Raw genomic sequence first — 24,045 nt, 5'->3', positions numbered from 1 at the left:
GATGCCCAGGCTCTTCAAGGTGCTTTGAGCCATGCGGTGCAGGAAGAGTGTTTTATTCTGACTTTCGGTGGGAAGTGTAACATACTTATTGTAACATACTCTTGACACATTTTGCATAATACTGAGTCCACCATTCTAATCCTATACGATCCCATTCCCTTTGAGCAGAATCTCAAGGTTATCCAATTTGATCATTTCACACCTACTGTAGCCTAGCTTCCTGCTCAAAAAAAAAAAAAAAAACCCCGGAAGTACCAAAAACTAAGATGAGCCCACTGTCTGTTAATGAATTATCTTTGCTATCCGAGTTACCTGTTTCTCATCCCTCCCATGTAATGGCTCATTTTTCTAGCCATTTAGCACAGATTCTATGTTGTTCATTTGTGAAGTGAACTAAATGGAGGCTACCAATTAAAAGGTAGCTCACTTTTCTCTGGCAGGGAACCTTAATCAGTTCTAGGGTCATAGCCAAGAGACTAGGATAATCTGAGTCCAAACACCAGACAAAAGGGACACATATGTACAGCAGAGTGTCCCACTAAGTACTCTATTTTATTTTGGTCTACCCTTCGAACAAATATGTATGTGTGTGTGTGCATGTATAAAGTTTAAAAACATTTTAAATATGGCCATAGGGATGTTTGTTACAATGGGCAACATGCCTTATGTAGTCAAGTGTTACAGTGGCACCACCTATACCGCTGAAGTTCACAATCTGTCAATATTTCCATTTTTAAACCCTTTCTGAATGAACTCCAAAAGCTATACAGCATTAGCGGAGAGCCATTCATTTTCAAACATATATATAAAAAGTTAAATTAAAACTGGAACTTTGCCTTTGAAACTTTAGGAATTTCTCTCCTGACCCCTCCCTCTTTCCATTAAAAAAAATAATTATGGATAAAGAAGATGTGGCACATATATACAATGGAATATTACTCAGCCATAAAAAGAAACGAAATTGAGCGATCTGTAATGAGGTGGATAGACCTAGAGTCTGTCATACAGAGTGAAGTAAGTCAGAAAGAAAAAGGCAAATACCGTATGCTAACACATATATATGGAATTTAAGAAAAAAAAATGTCATGAAGAACCTAGGGGTAAGACAGGAATAAAGACGCAGACCTACTGGAGAACGGACTTGAGGTTATGGGGAGGGGGAAGGGTAAGCTGTGACAAAGCGAGAGAGAGGCATGGACATATACACACTACCAAACGTAGTAAGGTAGATAGCTAGTGGGAAGCAGCCGCATGGCACAGGGATATCAGCTCAGTGCTTTGTGACCGCCTGGAGGGGTGGGATAGGGAGGGTGGGAGGGAGGGAGACGCAAGAGGGAAGAGATATGGGAACATATGTATATGTATGACTGATTCACTCTGTTATACAGCAGAAACTAACACACCATTGTAAAGCAATTATACCCCAATAAAGATGTTAAAAAAAATAAAAAATAAAAATAATTGCTGCAAACAATGTGCTCCTGATACCAGATGTGGTAGCATGCTGGAGATAGAAGAAAGACTGATTGGGGGAGAATTCTGTAAAGAGATATATATTTTCTAACCCTCTTAATGCTATCTCCACATAAATTTCTTTACAGACCTATTATTGTGGAGCCATTTTACGGGAGTAACAGGTATTTCAGGAGAGAAAGGAGAATTTCTACTCAGATTTACTTCTCCTGACTCTCCTCGGCAATTTCCTTCATTTTTCACAGGACAAAATTCTAGTCTAAAAGTTGTTGGGGAAAAAACAAAAAAAAAAGCAGCTTAATGTTACATCGTTTGTGCGATGCTGCTCTAGATGTACATAAATAAAAGAGCTTTCAAATAAAAGTTTTAAGGTATGTTAACAGATAATCGAGGTGCTTAGAATCATATTAGCACCACTAAATGGCATCTCCTAATGTGAAAAAATTTTATCAAGAAATAGATCCTTGAACGCGAGTACACCATGTGTGTATGTAAGTTTTTTTTAAAAAAATAACAGTACCATATAAGAAATATGACATTATTAGTACCTTTAAGCCTCTGTGTGTCCCCCTCCCCTCTATTGCCATACCCCTCCCCTAGTCACATTTCTAATATTTTTAAAAAGTTTTAAGATTTAGGCTGAAAAAAATGTGTTGGCAAGTATACGAAGGATTACTATTTACTTAAACGCTTACGGTGGGAAGTTTTGTGAGAGATTATTTCCTTCCCCACTAGAAGTAAATGCTTTGTTTTTTAGTTTCAATCACTTTTGCAGTCTGTCCATGGCTCCTCCTCTGAGGCCCATCTAGGTCCTTGCTTGGAAACGGCTCTCTCATTTCTGATCTCTCTGTGCCAGCCCTATCTGTCTGCCACAGTTGTTTCCAGGCAGACCTGAAAATAAGAGGAGTGCGTGATTAATAGCAGTACTCAATATAACTACATTTGATTCCATTGGCTCTCATCCAATAGGGAATCTGAAACCAAATGATTATATTTGACCCTCTTGTGCTCTAAAATAAGATTTCCAACATAGTCACACTTTTATTTATTCAAAGACCTCAAAGGTTTCAGATTGGCAAGAATTCCAAGATGAAATTTTCTAAATTTACCCTTCGAATTGCACCTTCTAAAATTATTTTTCCTGACATAAAATTCATAGGCTTTAATATTTACTGTGATATAATACATCTCCTACTTTGCTCAAGAAAATATGAAAGCTTATACTAATCATATGAGCTAATCATGTAGAGTTATTTCCCTTCTATTTTATTTTTTGTCATGTTTGCACACAGATTATTAAATCAAAATTCTTTTCCTGTGCACCTGTAGAGAGAGTGTGTGTGTGTGTGTGTGTGTGTGTGTGTGTGGAGAGAGAGACAAGACTCAAGAACAAATTTCTCTTTCATTGCTGCTCTTTATTTAAGTCTATTTATCCAGCTCTTATTTCCACATTTTAAATTTAGGAAGTAAGTTGACTGGAAGGTATTAGTTGGATCACATATAAATCATTTCTCTTCTCAGAGAAAATTTTAGTCGTGTTTAAAACCCCTTTAAGGGTTCTAACAGCTCTTTAAATTAATGGAATAGTTTGTGTCAATACTGAATAAAACTAAATGAAATGTAAACACACTTTGATGCTTAAGCTGTCTCAAAATTAGGGATTTAGGATAGTATGTGCCCACTGTTATCACTGATCGTTTTCTTCTCAGAGATTAGTTTTTTTAATTTCCCCACCCTCATTACCACTATTTCCAGTGTGTAAAACAAAATATCTGTAGCCTAGGGCCAGAACAATATATTTTGGAATATATAATCAAGAGGAAAGTATTTAGAATTCCCTTAGTGCCAGCCCAAAAAGTATGGAGCATTACTTTGGTTAAAGAAATACTATGTGTGGATAGAAAATATTTAGGAAATACAAGAAATGGAAAGAATTAGAGTGTGTCTTCAAGGATAACCAGCTAATTCTAGGAGAGATGGATGTTCTTCTTAAAAATCTTTGGTTTGAATAAAATGCAAAAGAAACAGTGTTGGACGGCAGTAGATGAATTTCTCCCCCATCAGCATTTTATAAATGAAGGCATATGAAGGGCAGGATTTTTAAGCACATGGTCCAGATTGTATAAAGGACTGTTTCCATTATGTGAAAGTTGAGTAGCATTTGAATATCATGAATGAATATCTTCTTTGGGTGGAATGCTTCTTTTAAATACATTGTGATATTAGTCACATTTATGGAAATAATGGACGACGGTTTCAGTATTATATACACATCACCTTTGTTACATGATACTTCTGAAAGATTCTGCCAGCTCTGTTACTTTGGGCTTGTGAAATCACATAGGTTTTTTAGGAAGTCCACAGGAGTGCGTAAAATCCCCTGCCCACTCTGGATGAATCCATTTTCTTTTCGTGTACCTATATTTCTATAGGTAGGTCTATAGCTTATAGCTGAAAAAGTCCATGTGTTTGCTATAGGAAGTGTGGCCTTAGCCCAGTATGGAATCAAATCCTGGCTTTGCCACTTAGAAGGCATGGGATCTCAGGTACATTATTTAATCTCTCTCAGCTTCAGTTTTCCCGTTTGCAAAAGAAGGGTAATACTACTATTCATGTTCATGTGGGTGCTATGAAGATTAAATGAAATAATCCATGAAAGGTGCCAAATAATCTCTGGAACATAGCACATGCTCAATAAATGTTACTGTCTCCTAACCGTCCTATGAGGTCTGCAATCCAGGTACTGTTTATCCCAACTTTACAAATTATGAAACAAACTTGAAGACAAAACTAAAGTCACAGAGCCAACGACTGGCAGAGCCATATTAGGATTGCAGGTCTTCCTGATGATGATAATAATAACAACAGTAGTATCATTATTATTACTATCATTAGATAATTACTCTCATGCTTATTGGTTGTTTGACATTTTAGTCTAAGACTTAAAACATACTTAACAAATGGTGTCCATGATTAGGAAATTGAATTGATTCATTGTGCCACAATAAAGAACCAGGGCAGAAGTTTCTGGAATTGAACATATTGAGCAGCTAAAGATTTCAATTCCAGGAATTTAGTTTGTACATTAAATATAAACCCTTTTTCTTCCTCATGTTGGACATTTGCTTCTTATCTGCAACCCTATGAAGCTTACTTACACTGAAGGCAGCAAATAAACTGTCCTGTCACAGAGGGAAAAAGCTCTCTTCCCCAGATGCTTGGTGCAGGCCCTGTTTTTACTTGGAAACAAAACAAATGCTGCAACTACTTAAGCTATCAGTTTAAACTGGGACCCACCTGCCCCCAAACCTCCCCAAATGGTAACAATTACTGTTTTAATGTTGGTGACTTGCCACTAATCAGACCTGTATTTATATCCCTATAAATGAATGTGTATTCATATAGCTAGCTTACATGCAAAACAAACATTCCTATTAATCCTAGATTTTGTGTTTGCTTTGGACTCAGCCAGTTCAGCAGGTATTAGCAGGCAGAGCCCAAGTCTGTGCTATGAGAGACATATTTCAGTAACATAGACACTACTGAATACTGGCTTCTGAATCTAATACAGTCAGGAGAAGAAAATCTCTCGTTCCCTTTGTTGGCTTCAATATTTTTGAACAGGTATGAAATATGTGGGAATGGGGGTACAGGGCAGAATATGATATTCCTTTATAAGTGAATCAATATTGATCCAAGGTAAGGTTCTAGAGGGGTTAGTGGAAAGAATTGTTCAGATACACACGTGCACACACATACACAAACTGTGACTAATGTGAAGCCAGGATGAGTTCAAAAAAGAACAAGATCTGACAGACTAATTTCATTTTTGGACAGGTTGGCAAAACTGGTGGATAAAAGGAGTGCATTTTGATTCAGTATATCTGGATCTTAGTAAGGCATTCTTATGATAATCTAATGGAAAAAAAAGATAAATATGTTTTCTACGATGACACAAGCCAAAGAACTCAAGGGATGTTAATTAAAAAATAGATACCTTCATAAATATCTTCTAGCACATCACAGAGCTCTGATTTTGGCTCTTCCCAAGTCAAAGTTTTCAGGTTCTTAAGTGAAGACACTGGGGACATTTGAGGATGCTGAGCAAATTTGGAACTGATGTAATGTTGGGATATAAAGTTGGGGTGACCAACTTGTCCCAATTTGCCCGAGGCTTTCCTGGTTTGAGCACTGAAAATCCTGAATTCTGAGACACCCCTCGGTCCCAGGCAAACCAGGGTGAGAGTCAGCCTGTATTTGAGCAGTGACTAGAAGGTGTAAGAAACCACCAGGCAGCACACAGGGAGGCACTGGCTCATGAGAGAGCTGAGTGTGTTTGAGGAGCTACAAGTGGCTCAGGTTTGCCAGAGCAAGTGTTGATAAACAAGAACAGATAGCTAAGAATCAGGCTCTAAAGGATCTTTCTTTTTTTTAATTATAGTAAAATATATAGTAAAATGACCATCTTAACTATTTTTAAGCGTACAGTGGCTTTAAATACATTCACATTGTTGTACAATAATCACCACCATCCAATCTCGAACTTTTTTCATCTTCCCAAGGTGAAATTCTTTACTCATTAAACATTACTTCTCCAATTTCTCCCTCAACCAGGCCCTAGCAACCACTATCCTACTTTTTGTGTCTATGAATTTACCTACTCTAAGTACCTCATGTAAGTCAAATCATGCAGCATTTGTTTTTTTGTGACTGACTTATTTCACTTAGCATGGTATCTTCAAGGTTCATCAATGCTGTAGCATGTGTCAGAATTTCCTTCCTTTTTAACTAATTGTATGTATATACCACATTTTATTTATCCATTCATCACACCCATCCACTGATGGACACTTGGGTTGCTTCCACCTTTTGGCTGTTGTGAATAATGCCACTATAAGATGGTTATACAAATACATCTGTTTGAGTTCCAGCTTTCAGTTCTTTTGGGTATATTCCCAGAAGTGGGACTGCCGGATCATATGGTAATTCCACTTTTAATTTTTTTGAGGAAGCACCATACAATTTTCCATAGTGGCAGCACCATTTTACATTTCCACCAGCAGCGAACAAGAGTTCCAATATCGCCACATCATTGCCAATATTCATTATTTTCTGGCTTTTTTAAACGGTAGCCATCTTAACGGACGTGAAGAGGTACCTCATTGTGGTTTGATTTTCATTTCTCTAATGATTAATGATGTTCTTCACCTTTTCATTTGCTTATTCGCCACTTTTATATCTTCTCTGGAAAAATGTCTATTCAAGTCTTTGCCCGTTTTTTAAATTGGACTGCTTGTTTGTTGAGTTGTAGTTCTTTGTATATTATAAATAGCCATCCCAATGGGTGTGTCTATAGGATTGTAAATGCCATCAAATTAGGATTATCCTCTCACAAGATGAAACCATTAGGAATTTTGAGCAGATGGTGTCATGAAGTTTAAATATTAGGTGGTTCACTCTGGAGAAGTTAAGGAGAAAGACTGAAGGGGGTGAATGCTGAAGCAAAGAGACCATATGATTATAAGCTTTTATAATTATCTGTCAACAAACAATGAAGACCTTTGGTGGTGGAGTTGGGGAGGTAGAGAAATACATGAGATTTTAATATGGCATAATCAAAGGACTGCATGATTAACGGACTGTGAGTGGGAGAAACCCAAGACAACTTCCTGGCTTCTTAGGAATACTGAGTGGATGGTAGTAGCATCACGCACCAAATTCAAAAATCCAAGGAAGAGTAAAATAAGTTTGGAATAAACTGAATACGAGGTGACTGTGAGGTAGCCAGGTAGACGTGACCTGGAGCTCAGCATAAAAGGCTGGGCTTGAGATACACTCATCACTATGTAGGTGAACCCTGAAACCACAGGTTGTCCAAGGACAGTGCGTGATGTAAGAAAAGTATATTGATTTCCGAGAAACACCAAAATTTATGGGCTTGGTAAAAGAAGAGGAGCCCACAAAGAAGAGCAAGAAAGAATATCCATGAAGGTAAAATCTACAGGGATACAATTTCAGATCAATATAAAAAGAACGTTCTACAAATTAGAGTTGTCCAAAAAATGTGGAAAAATCCTCTTTTTTGAAAGTGAGTTCCCAGCCCCTGTGGCTGTTGTCAGAAGCAGGACAACGACGTCCCTGGATGTCACCGGAGGGATTCATTCCCTGTTGAGGATTTGGTTTCCACGCTAAGAGTACACTTTTTGGTGACTAGAAAAACCTACTGCTTCATCAGAAAACAATGTGAATTGAGAAAACCCTGGGAGATCTTTACTTATTTAATATTTAAGGTTTCCAGGCCTGACTGAATTCATTAAGGAGAAATACATGAGCCTTTTTTAGTCTTCCAAATCAAGGGTTAGGCATATCCCACTCAGAAATTGCTGCAAATATTTTGGGAATATAAGCCAAAACAATAACTGTGATTCTCTTATAAATAATGCTTGCTGAAAGACTCAGACATACTGGCCAAAACACTTTGGTTCCAGTAAGAAAACTTGCCAGCATTTTGGAAGACAACTCCCCCTGTGTCAAAGAAGGGGGCTCAGTGTGTTACAGTTTTATTTAGTTATTAAATATGAATATGGGAACATAATGAATAAAGGAAATACGAATAAGAGTATAAACCAGAATTACTCTTGTTCTCTGTCCCAAATCATAAGGTTTACAGAATCCTGAGAGAATGGAAAGCAACAGAGTAAAACCTCTCCAAAGAGCCACCCGATAAATATCCCATCTTCTGTCTAGAAGGAAAGAGCAACCTTTGCCTGTTAAGTCCTCTATTTGGTTCCGTAATTCATAACAAGGTCCACCTGCCTCAACACGCTGACTGACAGCACAGCTGCATTCTGTCAGACAAGGTCTGCTCCCGGGACCCACCAGACCTGGATGAAGTTCAGATCACCCGTTACTATAATCCCATTATTGGTTTCTGAGGAATTGGTAACTGGCTTTCCAAACACATGCAAAGTCTGGGAATCATCTCTGTAGTCTACGCATAGGCAAAGCTGTTTGGGAATGAAGGCAATAAATCCTTGTTGTCTTGAAGTCTAAATTATTCATTTTTGACACCCCCATACGCACCCCTGCCTGCGAAAGTGAGGTTTCTATTAAAACTGCACCATTTTAATATCCTTTTGGGGTCAGTGAGGATTTGAACCCTGCCTCTATGATTTATTAGCTGTATAACCTTGGCTATTTTTGCCTCAGTCAAATGGGGCTGTTATGAGAATTAAATGAGTTAAAATACATAAAGAGCTTACAATAGTGTGGGTACACAGAGCTCAACAAATGTATGCAGGCTATATAAAGGTTTCTGTGCCTATCAATTTAAAGAATTCCTCAAACCAACTGATGCTCTTCCTGAGCAGGCAATGGAAGAAGACCAAGGTGCTTAGAAAATTAGCCTTTGGATAAAAGTGTAAATAGGTTGCCTCATTTGCTGAACTATTGGTGTGAATCACCTTCTCACACTTGTTCTCCAGGGTCTGGGGTCTCCAGTTTTTTGCTATTTATGATATAATGACATTCCCAAAATCTTCAGCAAGCAGATCTGTCTGGGGTCCTTAGAGTTCCAGGTGATGAGAGGTTTGGAGGCAGGAGAAAACCAATTGCTAAGAGCTGATATCATCTAGCTTACTGACTCAGTATTTGAACTAAAGCATCTTTCTATTTTAAGCTATCACCATGATCATTAAATCATGGATTTTTAGACCTTAGATTCTTATCAAATCCTACACCTTCATTTTATATGTATATAAAGAAACTGAGACACAGAGATGCTAGGTCATTTGCTCAATATTTCTGAACAAATAGTGGTAGAGGACTAAAATCCATCCCTCCTGATTCAGTTCCCTCATTCATACTTTTATACAACAAATACTTCTTAGATTCTTATGATGTGCAAGATATTGAGAGTAAGGAAGTGAGTAAAACATCTCAGCCCTCAAGAATCTTATAGCCTAGAGGAGAATTCTACAAAGTAAATGGACCATTATCCTACAGTGTGGTAAATACGAAGTGCTGTAATGTTGGGTGGAAAGTGTAGAGGGGCTATAGTTGTTACAGTCTACTGTTAACATCTCATCATCACTGAGGAGGACCTGATCTATATCAATGCTGTCTTAGGCTCTAGGGATGCAAATGTGAAAAAGCACAATCGCTGTCCTCCAAAGGTCATAAAGCTTATCACAAATACTGTACAAAGTATCACATTCCATGTTATATGAGTGTTGCAGAGAGCACAGGCTAAGGGAATTTAGAAGACAGAGTTTACCAAGGGATGGGACCACTGGGGGAGGTGAACATGACATTGGACATTGGAAAAAAATAACAATCGGAACTGGTCATGCTGTGCTCAGAATTTAGTGCATGTTGGCAGAAATGTGACACTTCCTATGTCAAATCTGTTTCCTTCCCCAAACAGGATAGCTGTTCTCATGACAGTCTTCAGAATTTACAAGGAGGAGCTTAAATGTGATGTACTTGAAGCATCCCTTCCTCTGCCACACGTCTTGTTTTCTCTGTGCTTCTTAGTTTATCTTCTCTTTAGGATTCCTTTTATATTCAAATGTATTTTACAGGTTATTCATTCATTCCCTTCTCAGTATCCACTCAAGCTTTCCCTCAACAAGTCCTTTTCCTAATCCAGTCTCTTAAGAAATATTTCAAAATAGACTGTATTTTTCATATTACACTTTGACATTTTCCAAACATAATTCAACATGTGACTTTTAAGTAAAAACAGTTTTCCAAATAGAATTGTCACAATGTTACTATTCAATATTTTCCAACCATATATGTGTGAATGTGTATGTGAATTTGAAAATAAGTATTAAAGTCTACCGAGTAAGTGAATAATAAGAAAACATTAATATCAAAATGCCTAGACATTATTATCTAAACTTGGATAAACCGGGATTTTTTCCAAATCAAATATGAAATCATCAATACAAGATGATTAGGAGAAAAATGATAATAAAATCAACTTTTCAATAGCTACGGCATGTTGCATTTCTTAGGAATCCTCAAAAGTTTGTTTAAGAATGGCCAAAGCAATTGAAATTAAAAAATAAAGTACCAAAACAACTCTTTGAAATCATATTTCTAAAAATTTATAAATTTCTCCAATTCTCTACATTATTTAGGGAAAAAGTTACTTTCCCAGGAAGGAAACTTCACTTTAAAAAACCACTCTAGTATTCCCCTTGCTAAGAAATAAGCCAGATGGTTCCAACACATGGAATTTTACTTGGGAAAAATTCAGAAACACAGGGAAACTTCAGTAACTCTTTGGTACTAACTACCACTGTGTGATTCCTAGAAGTTTTTTTCTTGATGAAAATGAGCAAATAGTAACCAAGGTCTACTAAAAAACTAAATAAACAAGCTGGAAAGCGTCAGCAAGTGGTTATATAGAATTAGTACGATATTCTAGAAAGAACCTGGACTGGGATCAAGTTACCTGGATTTGCCACTTACCAAGCAGAAGAGAATGGATTCCACAGATATGTTCTTTAAATGCTTCACTTTAAGTACACCACTTGATATTTTTGACAAATGTATATTCCTGTGAAACCATCACCCCAAACAAGATATGGCATATTTCCATTGCCCTAGAAAATTCTCTCATGCCCCACTGCAGTTAATTTCCTCCCCCATCGCTGCCCCAGGCAGCCACTGATTTTACTTCTATAGCTTCACCTTTTCTAGAACTTCGTATAAATGGAACCATATAGTATGTATTCTCTTGTCTGCCTTCTTCTGCTCAGTTGTTTCTGAGACTCATCCACGTTGTTGTACATTAAATTTTCTTTTTGTTGCAGAATATACTCCAAAAAGTGCTGTTGGGTGCTTTGAAGCTTATAGCAGAAGGTGAAATAATTCATAATTCATTTAGCTAGCGTGGTAACCATTAGATAGTAGGCTGCTTTAAAGTCTGCATTTTATTTACTTGTTTGTTTATTGACTGATGGACTGATTGACTGATTTAAATTTCTGGTGCCTAACTCGGTGCCTAACCCATGGAGAATGTGCTTCACAAATCTTTGCTATTGAGTGAACACCAGGAAAACATACCCGTTCCAGTTACTTTGGCAAGGGGACTCTAAAGAAAGGTAACCTGTTGGCATTCCATCAACTTCAGTCCAAACTGCCCTCAGGTGCTTTCCTGAGTACTGGAAGGAAGTAGGTACTCTTTACCAGAGAAACAGATGTTTGCCAACTTTGAAACTTGAATCCTGGCCTCATCAGTTACTACTTAGCTGTGTGACAATGGACAAGCTTCTTAATGTCCTGGGCCTCAGTTTTCTCATTTGTAAAATATGGGTAATAATTATACTGACTTCATAGGATTATCACAAGGATTAAAAGAATAATAGCATTACACATGTGCTGGGCACAAGAAGATTTTAATTCATAGATATTACAATTATTATTGTTGTTATTGAATAATTTTAAGGAGATATATTAATAAGAATGATAGTGCTTTAAAATGCCAACCAGTAGCTTCATAAATGCCAACCAGAAGCAATAAGTACACATAAGTTGGTTATTAACCAAAAATCTGACTATTGACCAAGTTTTTCTTCTAGAAAATAATAAATTAGTTCTTGTATAAGCAATGACTGTGAAGTGCTTAGAGGTATTCTCATGGCTGAAGTAATGTATATTTAATTACTTGATAACTATGGTTGTCTGAATTGTGTCTCCCCAAAAGGCTAGGTTGAATTCCTAACACCCATTACCTGTGAATGTGCCCTTTTTCGGAAATAGGGTCTTCACAAATATAACCAAGTTACGATGAAGCATATTGGATTAGGGTGGGCCCTAAATAGAATGACTGGTGTCCGTATGAGAAAGGAAAGAGAGATAGTCAGACACAGAGCCACAGATACACAGGGAAGAAGGCCATGTGATGATGGGGGCGGAGACTGGAGCGCTGCAGCTGAAAGCAAGGAGCACCAAAACCCCTAGAAGCTAGGAACAGCTAAGGAAGGATCCTTCCCTAGTATTTCACATGGAGAGCATGAGCCTACCAGCACCTTGGCTTTGGACTTTAAGGCTCCAGAACTGCAAGAGAATACATTTCTGTCATTTTCTTTAACTGAAGTATAGTTAATTTACAATGTTATGTTAGTTTCAAGTGATTCAGTTATATATATATATATATATATTCTTTTTCAGATTATTTTCCATTATAGGTTATTACAAGATATTGAGTATAGTTCCTTGTACTGTATAGTAGGTCCTTGTTGTTTACCTATTTTATATATAGTAGCGTGTATATGTTAACTCCAAACTCCTAATTTATCTACCCCCTCCTCCCTGCTAACCCCTTTGGTAACCATACGTTTGTTTTCTATGTCTGTGGGTCTATTTCTCTTTTGTAAATAAGGCCATTTGTATCATTTTTTTAGATTCCACATATAAGTGATATCATATGATGTTTGTCTTTCTCTGGCTGACTTACTTCACTTAGTATGATAATCTATAGGTCCATCCATGTTGCTGCAAATGGCATTATTTCATTCATTTATGGCTGAGTAATATTCCATGGTATATATGTACCACATCTTCTTTATCCATTCATCTGTCAATGGACACTTAGGTTGCTTCCATATCTTGGCTATTGTAAATAGTGCTGCTATGAACATTGGGCTGCATGTATCTTTTTGAATTATAGTTTTTTCTGGATATATGCCCAGGAGTGGGATTGCTGGATCATGTGGCAACTCTACTTTTAGTTTTTTAAGGAACTTCCATACTCTTCTCCATAGTGGCTGCACCAATTTACATTCCCACCAAGACTGTAGGAGGGTTTCTTTTTCTCCACACCCTCTCCAGCATTATATGTAGACATTTTAATGATGGCCATTCTGACTGGTGTGAGGTGATACATCCTTGCAGCTTTGATTTGTATTTCTCTAATAATTAGTGATGTTGAGCATCTTTTCATGTGCTCATTGGCCATATGTATGTCTTCTTTGGAGAAATGCATATTTATGTCTTCTGCCCATTTTTTGATAGGGTTGTTTGTTTTTTAGTTATTAAGTTGTATGAGCTGTTTGTATATTTTGGAAATTAATCCCTTGTCAGTAGAATCATTTGTGAATATTTTCTCCCAGTCTGTAGGTTGTCTTTTTGTTTTGTTTATGACATTTTTGTCATTTTAAGCCACAGAATTTTTGGTGCTTTGTTATGGCCACCTTGGGAAACTAATACAGTAACTTACAGAAAAGGGGGGGGCATTTTTTTCTTCATTTTTTAAGTTCATTGTGAAACAAAGCTTTAAAAAATATCCTTAGTTGGATTTTGTTCAAAATATATGGTTTGTAGGCAGGAACGCCACACTTCATTTTCCTTTTTAAATTTTTTGGAGGGGAATAATACTATAAACTATGGAAAGACAACTACAAGAAGAGGTGTTTTAAACATGGGGATATGTTTAAGTAATGTTACTGATCTTTAAGGAGTGTGAGTTACATTCTAATACTGTGGAAGTTCTTTATAATTTTTTCCAGAAGACAAGGTTTTTGAACTCTATGTGCAGGAAACCATTACATGGGGGAAAATATTGCTTTATGGGTCTTTGGCTGGGACTTTTAAGTGTTATGTATGAGAAAACACTGAAACTGGGGGAAGGGAAAGATGTTATAACAAAGTGATCTTGTATTAAGTTCCAAAATGCCAAATTCTAGGGAGTGTTAATAAACATCCTTCAAATGCATTCTTATTCAATTCTTTTTGTTCACATTTCCGGAGTTGGTTTTACTTGTGTTAAAAAAAAAAAAAATCTCCTTTGGAAATAAAAATCCAAATTTCAACACAAAGCCTTTCAACCAAAAGCACACAATACTTTCTAAGATATCACAGTTCTAGTTAGGATAGGTGACACACGACCACCTCCCTAAATTATGAACACACAACTGAGGTCATTAAGTAGGAGTATACAAAATTTGGGTAAGCAGGCAGCATGAGGAAGAAGAAAGAGCTCTGAAGTTATATAAAGTCCAGACAGTTAAAGGACATTGGCCAATTCAGTTTCATTTATTTTACCTTTTAGTTTCCTCACCTCTGTAATGGGATAATTCTTACCTCCATTGGTTCTTGAAAGAATTATTTGAGCTAAAATACACAAAGTGAATAGAATAATTTCTAACGTTCACAGAAGCTCAATAAATCTTTCCCTAATGAGAAATAGGCTGGGGTAAATCTTCCTAATCTATTTGGTCCCTAATTCCTTCAACTGTAAATTCAGCAGGTGAGAATAGACTGATCTTCAAGATTATTTTGGAGGTATGTTGGTTAAGGTATGCTTTGCAGTTGAGCAGCCATTGCTTTGAATCTCAGCTGTACTCCTTAATTGCATTTCAGTCTTTGCCAAGTCCTTTTACCTCTTGGAGCCTTAGCTGTACCAACTGTAAAACAGGGAGTAATACCTAATTGAAAGGATCATTGTAAGGACTCAATGAGAATAAAATATTGGAAGCACCTGGCACAAAGCACGCACTGGATAAACATTAGCTCACTTTCACTAGATCAGTGGTTCTCAAACTGTAGCATGAATCAGAATCACCTGGAGGGCTTGTTAAAACACATAAGTGATGCCCCATAGTATCTGATTCAGTAACTCTAGAGTAGAGGTCCCAAAATTTGCATTTCTAACAAGTGCCCATGTGATGTTCCTGATCACGCCTTGAAAACCAACGCCCTGGATCAGGAGTTGGCAAACTATGGCACTTGGGCCCAATTTGGTCCACTGCTTGCCTTTGTAAATAAAGTTTTACTGGAACATACACGCTCAGTGTTTTACATATTGTCTAGAGCTGCTTTTGTACAATGGCCAAGTGGTTGCAACAGAGACTGTGTAACCCACAAAGCCTAAAATATTTGCTATCTGGCCCTTTACAGAAAGGTTGGCAGACCTGCTCTAGACTGGCATGTGGTATCCTTTCCAGGGAGTTTTAGGGCTCTGAAAATTTGTTTAATATTTCTTTTCTGTCAGGAGGCTTAGATGTCTTCCCAAATAACAGAAAACATGACCTTTGTAAGCCTGAAGACTTAATTAACTGAACCCACAAAAATATAATGGTGTTCTTGCATAACATAGTTGTTAAGAGGCCTCCTGGATTTGAACCCCAGCTTTGGATAACTTATTTTACTTATTATATGTTAAATGGGATACTAGCACTTATCAGGTATATCATGTATGGTATTATAAGGATTAAGGAGAGTTATACACTTGCAGCACTTTGAAAAGTCCCTGGCACGTAGAAAACCCACAATAAGTGTTAGCTGCCACTGTTGTTGTTGTTGTTGTCATTATTATTATTAAAATAACCTTCAGGGTGTTTTGTTCACTGAACCATATTTTCCCTTCCAGATGTTTCAAGCTTTTTAATTAGTACATGAGATTATTAAGTGTATTCATTGTGTTTATCACAGCAATGCAGCCACTTTAGAATATTTGATCACAAATTTTGTTATCTCTAATAATTATCAAAAGCAAAGAGACAGAACTGCATTTTTACAGGGGTGACTCATTAGAATTAATGACAAAATAAATAAGATGGACCTTACCCGAATCCTTGCTTTTCCAGCAGTCCTTTGTGGAGCCTTAAAGGCCTTTCTGAAGTGGGAAGGAGATCAAAGGTCCTTTAAATCAAAAAATCCAGCGTATCATTCTAAGGAATCTCTGTGTTCAAGCTTAAATTTCTGTCCTGAGTTGTTTGTTCTGAGCCTGAGGTTCTCCAAAAAAGCCTTGGGAAATAAGTGTTCTTTGGGTTCTTTCATGGGGCTGTTTTGCTTGTAGACCTTTGCCTTCCAATAATATTTGAACTTGAAGCACCGAGCACACAAATGATGAAATACAGAGGCTCAGTCCATGACATGAACACAGCACCAGTTCACTCTCTTTCCCATCCTGTCCAAACTGTTGTCTGGCTCTCACTCAATGTCGCATCCCCACTGTTTCTTTTACCTCTTAACGGTGCAACAGTCTTAGCGTTGAGCAGATCTACACTCAGTTCCTAGTTTTTCCTCTTAGAAGTTGTGAGCCTGCACCTATATTTCCTCTTTTCTAAAATGGGATAATGTAGGTATTGTAAATATTAAATACTAGAGCATATGACAAGTGCTCCGCAGAATTCCTGATGTGTATAAGGGCTCCACAAAAGTTACAGGTTTGTCTTCCACCCTCACCACACTCACCAGTTTTTGAAACTGTGTAATGAGACCTTGTAATGTGTCTTAGTCCTTTAAAAATGGTTTCCTAAATAATAAGAATCTGGGTCCTTTAAGTATGAGTGTAGCCCTCACTCAAGGGGAACAGCCAACAGTGAAAGAATTAAAAGCAACAGGGGCTAGGTGCAGCCATTCCTTTAAAAAGGTAGTTCAGAGAGAGCTGGAGAGGCAAGAGGGCCAGAGGAATCTTTTAGGTCAGGATAAATTAATTGCTGCTTGGGAGCAATGAACTACTGTGAGAGAAGCCAACTGGTGTTAATAAGGCAATTAACACTTGAGTTAAAAATAGTAGCTAAATTCAAGTTGAAACAGATGGGGATGAAAGCAATGAAAATGCCCTAAGGCAGTTAAAGGTGCAAATAATGTGAACACACACATATTTTAGGAAACTGAACTGCTAAATTAGTAAGGGTACATAAAAGATTTTAAAAAACAAGCCTTTGAGGGGGTGGGGTTGGAGTCAAGCTGGCGGTGTGAGAAGATGCCGAGTTAGCGTGTCCCCACAACTAGGGTGCCTGCTGGCCACTGGTGGGGGACCCTGATGCCCAAGGAGACGGGAGGAGCCCCCAAGTGAACCGGTAGGATGTGGGGGGACTGGGCGGGGAGGAGAAGGGGAGGCCAGACAGGATTGGCACCCCTGAGGCTGGGGAGATCAGGAGAGGCAGGTGGGAGGGACCCTCTGGGAAGAGCAGGTGAGGAGCAGGGGCAATTGCCCCGCCCACTTGGGCCCAGGGAGCCTGCTGAGCCCCCAGGCTGGTATCCCCCCCTCCAAAGTCTCCTCCAGGCCACGTGGGTCCTGGGGGCATAGAAGGACCCCTGTGGGTCCTGCTGGGCTCCCAGGTGAGGTCCCCTGCCCTCTGAGACCAGGGGTGGAGGGCACGCCTGGGCCCCTTCTGTTCCTTGAGACTAAGCACCACCCCCTACAGCCCCCAGGGCCTTTTCCAGCCTTGTGGGTCCTAAGCATAGGTCCACCACCCAAACCTCACCCTTGCTTAGGCCCCACCCTCCACAGCCAAGGCCTTTTCCCTCTTCTTTTTTCTTTTCCCTCCTCTTCTTTTTTCTTTTCCCTCCTCTTCTTTTTTACTATTGTAGTACTGATGTACTTTCCTGTTGTTGATTCATCTATATTTTTATTTTTATATTCTTTCTAACATATCAGTTTCCTAGTCTACTTTTATTTTTTACTTTGTTATTGTTCTCTTGTTTTTCTTTCTTTTTCTTTTCTTTTTTTATGCCATCCCACGCGGCTTGCAGGATTTTGGTTCATGAGCCAGGGGTCAGGCCGAAGCTCCTGCGCTGGATGCTCTGAGTTCCAACCACTGGACTAACAGAGAACCTCAGGCCCCAGGGAATATTCATCGGAGTGAGGTCTCATGGAGGTCCTCATCTCAGCACCAAGACCCAGCTCTACCCAACAGCCTACAAACTCATGTTGGAAGCCTCAGGCCAAACAACCAATAAGACAGGAACACAATCCCACTCATTTAAAAAAAAAAAAAAAAAAAAAAAAGAGATGACAAAAAAATATGTCACAGATGAAAGAGTAAGGTAAAAACCTACAAGACCAAATAAATGAGGAGGAAATAGGCAATCTACCTGAGAAAGAATTCAGAGTAATGATAGTAAAGATGATCCAGAATCTCAGAAATATAATGGAGGCACAGATTGAGAAAATACAAGATATGTTTCACAAAGATCTAGAAGAACTGAAGAACAAACAAACAGAGATGAACAACACAATAACTGAAATGAAAAAAAAAACACTAGAAGGAATCAATAACAGAATAACTGAGGCAGAAGAACGAATAAGTGAGCTGGAAGACAAAATGGTGGAAATAACTGCGGAGGAACAGAATAAAGAAAAAAGAATGAAAAGAATTGAAGACAATCTCAGAGACCTCTGGGACAACACTAAATGCACCAACATTTGAATTATAGGGGTCCCAGAGGAAGAAAAGAAAAAGAAAGGGTCTGAGAAAATATTTGAAGAGAGTATAGTTGAAAACTTCCCTAACATGGGAAAGGAAATAGTCAATCAAGTCCAGGAAGTGCAGAGAGTCCCATACAAGATAAATTCAAGGAGAAATACCCCAGGACACATATCAAACTAACAAAAATTAAATTCAAAGAAAAAATATTAAAAGCAGCAAGGGAAAAACAAAAAATAACATACAAAGGAATCCCCATAAGGTTATCAGCTGATTTTTCAGCAGAAACTCTGCAGGCTAGAAGGGAGTGGCAGAATATACTTACAGTGATGAAAGAGAAAAACCTACAATCAAGATTACTCTACCCAGCAAGGATCTCATTCAGATTTGATGGAGAAATCAAAAGGTTTTCAGACAAGCAAAAGCTAAGAGAATTCAGCACCACCAAGCCAGCCTTACAACAAACGTTAAGGAAACTTCTTTAGGCTGGAAACACAAGAGAAGAAAAAGACCACCCAAAACAATTAAGAAAATGGTAATAGGAACACACATATCGATAATAACCTTGAATGTAAATGGATTAAATGCCCCAACCAAAAGACACAGACTGGCTGAACGCATACAAAAACAAGACCTATATATATGTTGTCTATAAAAGACCCACTTCAGCCCTAGGGACACATACAGACTGAAAGTGAGGGGATGGAAAATGATATTCTACGCAAATGGAAATCAAAAGAAAGCTGGAGTAGTGATAATCCTATAAGATAAAATAGACTTTAAAATAAAGACTGTTACAAGAGATGAGGGATACTACATAATGATAAAAGGATCAATCCAAGAAGATATAACAATTATAAGCGTTTATGCACCCAACACAGGAGCACCTCAATACATAAGGCAAATGCTAACAACCAGGAAAGGAGAAATCTACAGTAACACAAAAATGGTAGGGGACTTTAACAACACCCCACTTACATCAATGGACAGATCATCCAAACAGAAAATAAATAAGGAAAGACAAGCTTTTAAATGATACAACAGACCAGATAGATCTAATTGATATTTATAGAACATGCCACCCAAAAGTGGCAGAATACACTTTCTTCTCAAGTGCACATGGAACATTCTCCAGGACAGATCACACCTTGGATCACAAATCAAGCTTCGGAAAATTTAAGAAAATTGAAATCGTATCAAGCACCTTTTCTGACCACAGTGCTATGAGATTAGAAATCAATTACAGGTAAAAAACACAAATACATGGAGGCTAAACAGTGTGCAACTAAATAACCAGGAGATCACTGAAGAAATCAAAGAAGAAATAAAAAAATACATAGAAACAAATAACAATGAAAACAAAACGTCCCAAAACCTACAGGATGCAGCACAAGCAGCTCTAAGAGGGAAGTTTATACCAATTCAATCTCACCTCAAGAAACAAGAAAAATCTCAAATAAACAATCTAACCCTACACTTAAAACAAGTAGAGGAAGAAGAACAAAGAAAACCCAAAGTCAGTAGAAGGAAACAAATCATAAAGATCAGAGCAGAAATAAATGAAATAGAAACAAAGAAAACAATAGCAAAGTTCAATAAAACAAAAGCTGGTTGTTTGAGAAGATAAACAAAATTGATAAACCACTAGCCAGACTCATCAAGAAAAAAAGGGAGAGGACGCAAATCAATAAAATTAGACATGAAAAAGGAGAAATCACAAGTGACACCACAGAAGTACAAAGGATGATAAGAGACTACTACAAACGACTATATGCCAATAAAATGGACAACCACGAAGAAATGGACAAATACTTGGAAAGGTACAATTTTCCAAGACAGAACCAGGAAGAATTAGAAAATATAAACAGACCTATCACAAGTAATGTAACTGAAACTGTAATTAAAAATCTTCTAACAAACAGAAGTCTAGGAGCAGATGGCTTCATAGGTGAATTCTATTAAACATTCAGAGAAGAGCTAACACCGATCCTTCTCAAACTCTTCAAAAAAATTGCAGAGGGAGAAACACTCCCAAATTCATTCTACGAAGCCACCATCACTCTGATACCAAAACCAGAAAAAGACATCACAAAAACAGAAAATTATAGACCACTATCACCGATAACATAGATGCAAAAATTCTGAACAAAATACTAGCAAACAGAATCCAACAGCACGTTAAAAGGATCATACACCATGATCAAGTGGGATTTATACCAGGGATGCAAGGATTCTTCAATATATGCAAATCAATCAGTGTGATATACCATATTAACAAATTAAGGAATAAAAACCATATGATCATCTCAACAGATGCAGAAAAGGCTTGTGACAAAATTCAACAGCCGTTTATGATAAAAACTTTCCAGAAAATGGGCATAGAGGGAACCTGCCTCAACATAATAAAGACCATATATGACAAACCCACAGCAAGCATCACACTCAATGGTGAAAGACTTAAATCATCTCCACTAAGATCAGGAACAAGACAAGGATGTCCACTCTCACCACTCTTGTTCAACATAGTTTTGGAAGTCGTAGCCACGGAAATCAGAGAAGAAAAATAAATAAAAGGAATACAGATTGGAAAAGAAGACGTAAAACTCTCACTGTTTGCAGATGACATGATACTATACTTAGAAAGTCCTAAAGATGCCACCAGAAAAATACTAGAACTAATCAATGAATTTGGTAAGGTTGCAGGATACAAAATTAATGCACAGAAATCTCTGGCATTCCTATACACCAACAATGAAAAATCAGAAAGAGAAATTAAGGAAACACTGCCATTCACCACTGCAACAAAGAGAATAAAATACCTAGGAATAAGGAGGTGAAAGACTTGTACTTAGAAAACTATAAAAAAGTGATGAAAGAAATCGAAGATGACATAAACAGATGGAGAAATATACCATGTTCTCGGATTGGAAGAATCAATATTGTGAAAATGACTATACTACCCAAAGCAATCTACAGATTCAATGCAATCCCTATCAAACTACCAATGGCATTCTTCACAGAATTAGAACAAGAAACTTTACAATTTGTATGGAAACACAAAAGACTCCGAATAGCCAAAGCAATCTTGAGAAAGAAAAATGGAGTTGGAGGAATCAGGTTCCCCAACTTCAAACTATACTACAAAGCTAAAATAATCAAGACAGTATGGTGCTGGCACAAAAAGAGAAATATAGATCAATGGTACGGGATAGAATGCCCAGAGATAAACCCACGCACATATGGGCACCTAATATACGAAAAAGGAAGCAAGAACATACAATGGAGAAAAGACAGCCTCTTCAATAAGTGGTGCTAGGAAAACTGGACAGCTACATGTAAAAGAATGAAATCAGAACACTCCCTAACACCATACACAGAAATAAACTTCCCATGGATTAAAAGACTTAAATGTAAGACCAGACACTATAAAACTCTTAGAGGAAAACATAGGAAAAACACTCTTTGACATAAACCACAGCAAGATCTTTTTTGACCCACCTCCTAGAGTAATGGAAAAACAAACAAACAAACAAAAAACAAATGGGACTTAATTAAACTTAAAAGCTTTTGCACAGCAAAGGAAACCATAAACAAGACAACCCTCAGAATGGGAGAAAATATTTAAATAAATGAAACAACAGACAAAGGATTAATCTCCAAAATATAAAAACAGCTCATGGAGCTCAATATCAAAAAAACAAACAATCCAGTTAAAAAAATGGGCGGAAGACCTAAACAGACATTTCACCAAGGAAGACATACAGCTGGCCAAGAAGCACATGAAAAGATGCTCAACATCACTAATTATTAGAGAAATGCAAATCAAAACCACAATGAGGTATCACCGCACGCCGGTCAGAATGGCCATTATCAAAAAATCTAGAAACAATAAATGTTGGAAAGGGTGTGGTGAAAAGAGAACCCCTGTGCACTGTTGGTGGGAATGTAAATTGATACAACCACTATGGAAAACAGTATGGAGGCTCCTTAAAAAACTAAAAATAGAACTACCATATGACCCAGCAATCCCATTACTGGGCATATACCCTGAGAAAACCATAGTTCAAAAAGAGTCATGTACCACAATGTTCATTGCAGCTCTATTTACAATAGCCAGGACATGGAAACAACCTAGATGTCCACTGACAGTTGAATGGATAAGGAAGATGTGGCACATATGTAAAATGGAATATTACTCAGCCATAAAAAGAATCGAAATTGAGTTATTTGTAGTGAGGTGGATGGACCTAGAGTCTGTCGTATAGAGTGAAGTAAGTCAGAAAGAGAAAAACAAGCACCGTATGCTAATGCATATATATGGAATCTAAAAAAAAAAAAGGAAGAAAATGGTACTGATGAAACTAGTTGCAGGGCAGGAATAAAGATACAGACATAGAGAATGGACTTGAGGACACGGGGTGTAAGGGAGAATCTGGGGCAGAGAGAGAGTAGCATCGACATATACACACTACCAAATGTAAAATAGATAGCTAGTGGGAAGCAGCAGCGTAGCACAGGGAGATCAGCTCAGTGCTTTGCAATGACCTAGAGGGGTGGGATAGGGAGGGTGGGAGGGAGGCTCAAGAGGGAGGGGATATGGGGACATATGTATGCATATGGCTGATTCAGTTTGTTGTACAAGAGAAACTAACACAGTATTGTGAAGCAATCATACTCCAATAAATATCTATTTTTTAAAAAAAAAAAGCCCTCTAACCATGGTATTGCATAGGTAAAAGAATGCAACATATAGTATTAAAGAATTTACTTAGATTAAAACACAGGGGTGGGTGGATAGCTTATTCCTACATCTGTACAGTGCTGCTCCACTCTAAAAGCAAGTCAAACGATCTTACCAGTATTTCCCCAATTCTGTGTTTCCCGATGGCGGCCTAGGAATTGCTGGTGAAACCTCCACAGGCCTGTCCATCGTTGCAGTGGATCCGAAGTTGCAGAAGAAAACCATGATCTGCACCTTTTTCTCAAGTCAAAACCAAACTCTGAACCTTTAGCTTTAAAGATAAAGCTCTACAGCTCAACCTTCATTCCCCTTTACTTCTCTGCTCTCAACCAGATACAATTTTTTTTCCGTTCCCCGGTGACCTTCTATTTCTTGGTTCCTGGTTACAGAAATTGGCTTCATCTGTCCATCTCAAACACTGCAACCCCTTCCCTGACATGTCTAGAGAGCAGCAGAAATTACCTTGAGTTTCAGTGTTCCTGTATGTCACGATAGATGATTGAGAGGTGACCTGCAAACGTCTTAAACTCGTACAAAGATGTGTTACCTTTTACATGACAATCTGGTCTCAGTAACACCTCACTAGCACGTGCTGGAACTTCATAAACACATGTTGATGTAAAAATTAAATTAAAATGATTAAAACATAAAGTAACCCAT

General features: G+C 37.8%; 1 protein-coding gene across 1 annotated transcript in view; it reads right to left on the bottom strand.

The window, feature by feature from the left end:
* COL24A1 (collagen type XXIV alpha 1 chain) overlaps positions 1-24,045 on the bottom strand; it is a 430,389-nt gene extending 406,344 nt beyond the window's left edge. Inside the window, exon 1 of the mRNA XM_022580934.3 lies at positions 1-24,045. This exon is cut by the window's left edge and continues 11,149 nt beyond it. The gene's annotated coding sequence lies outside the window, so the exon portion shown is untranslated.

This window comes from Delphinapterus leucas, chromosome 1 (assembly GCF_059928025.1).
Source record: "Delphinapterus leucas isolate spDelLeu-1000000601 "Yukka" chromosome 1, BTC_Dleu_Yukka2, whole genome shotgun sequence".
NCBI lineage: Eukaryota > Metazoa > Chordata > Mammalia > Artiodactyla > Monodontidae > Delphinapterus > Delphinapterus leucas.
Note: the sequence above shows the minus strand (reverse complement) of the source record. Positions and strands in the feature narration are given on the sequence as shown.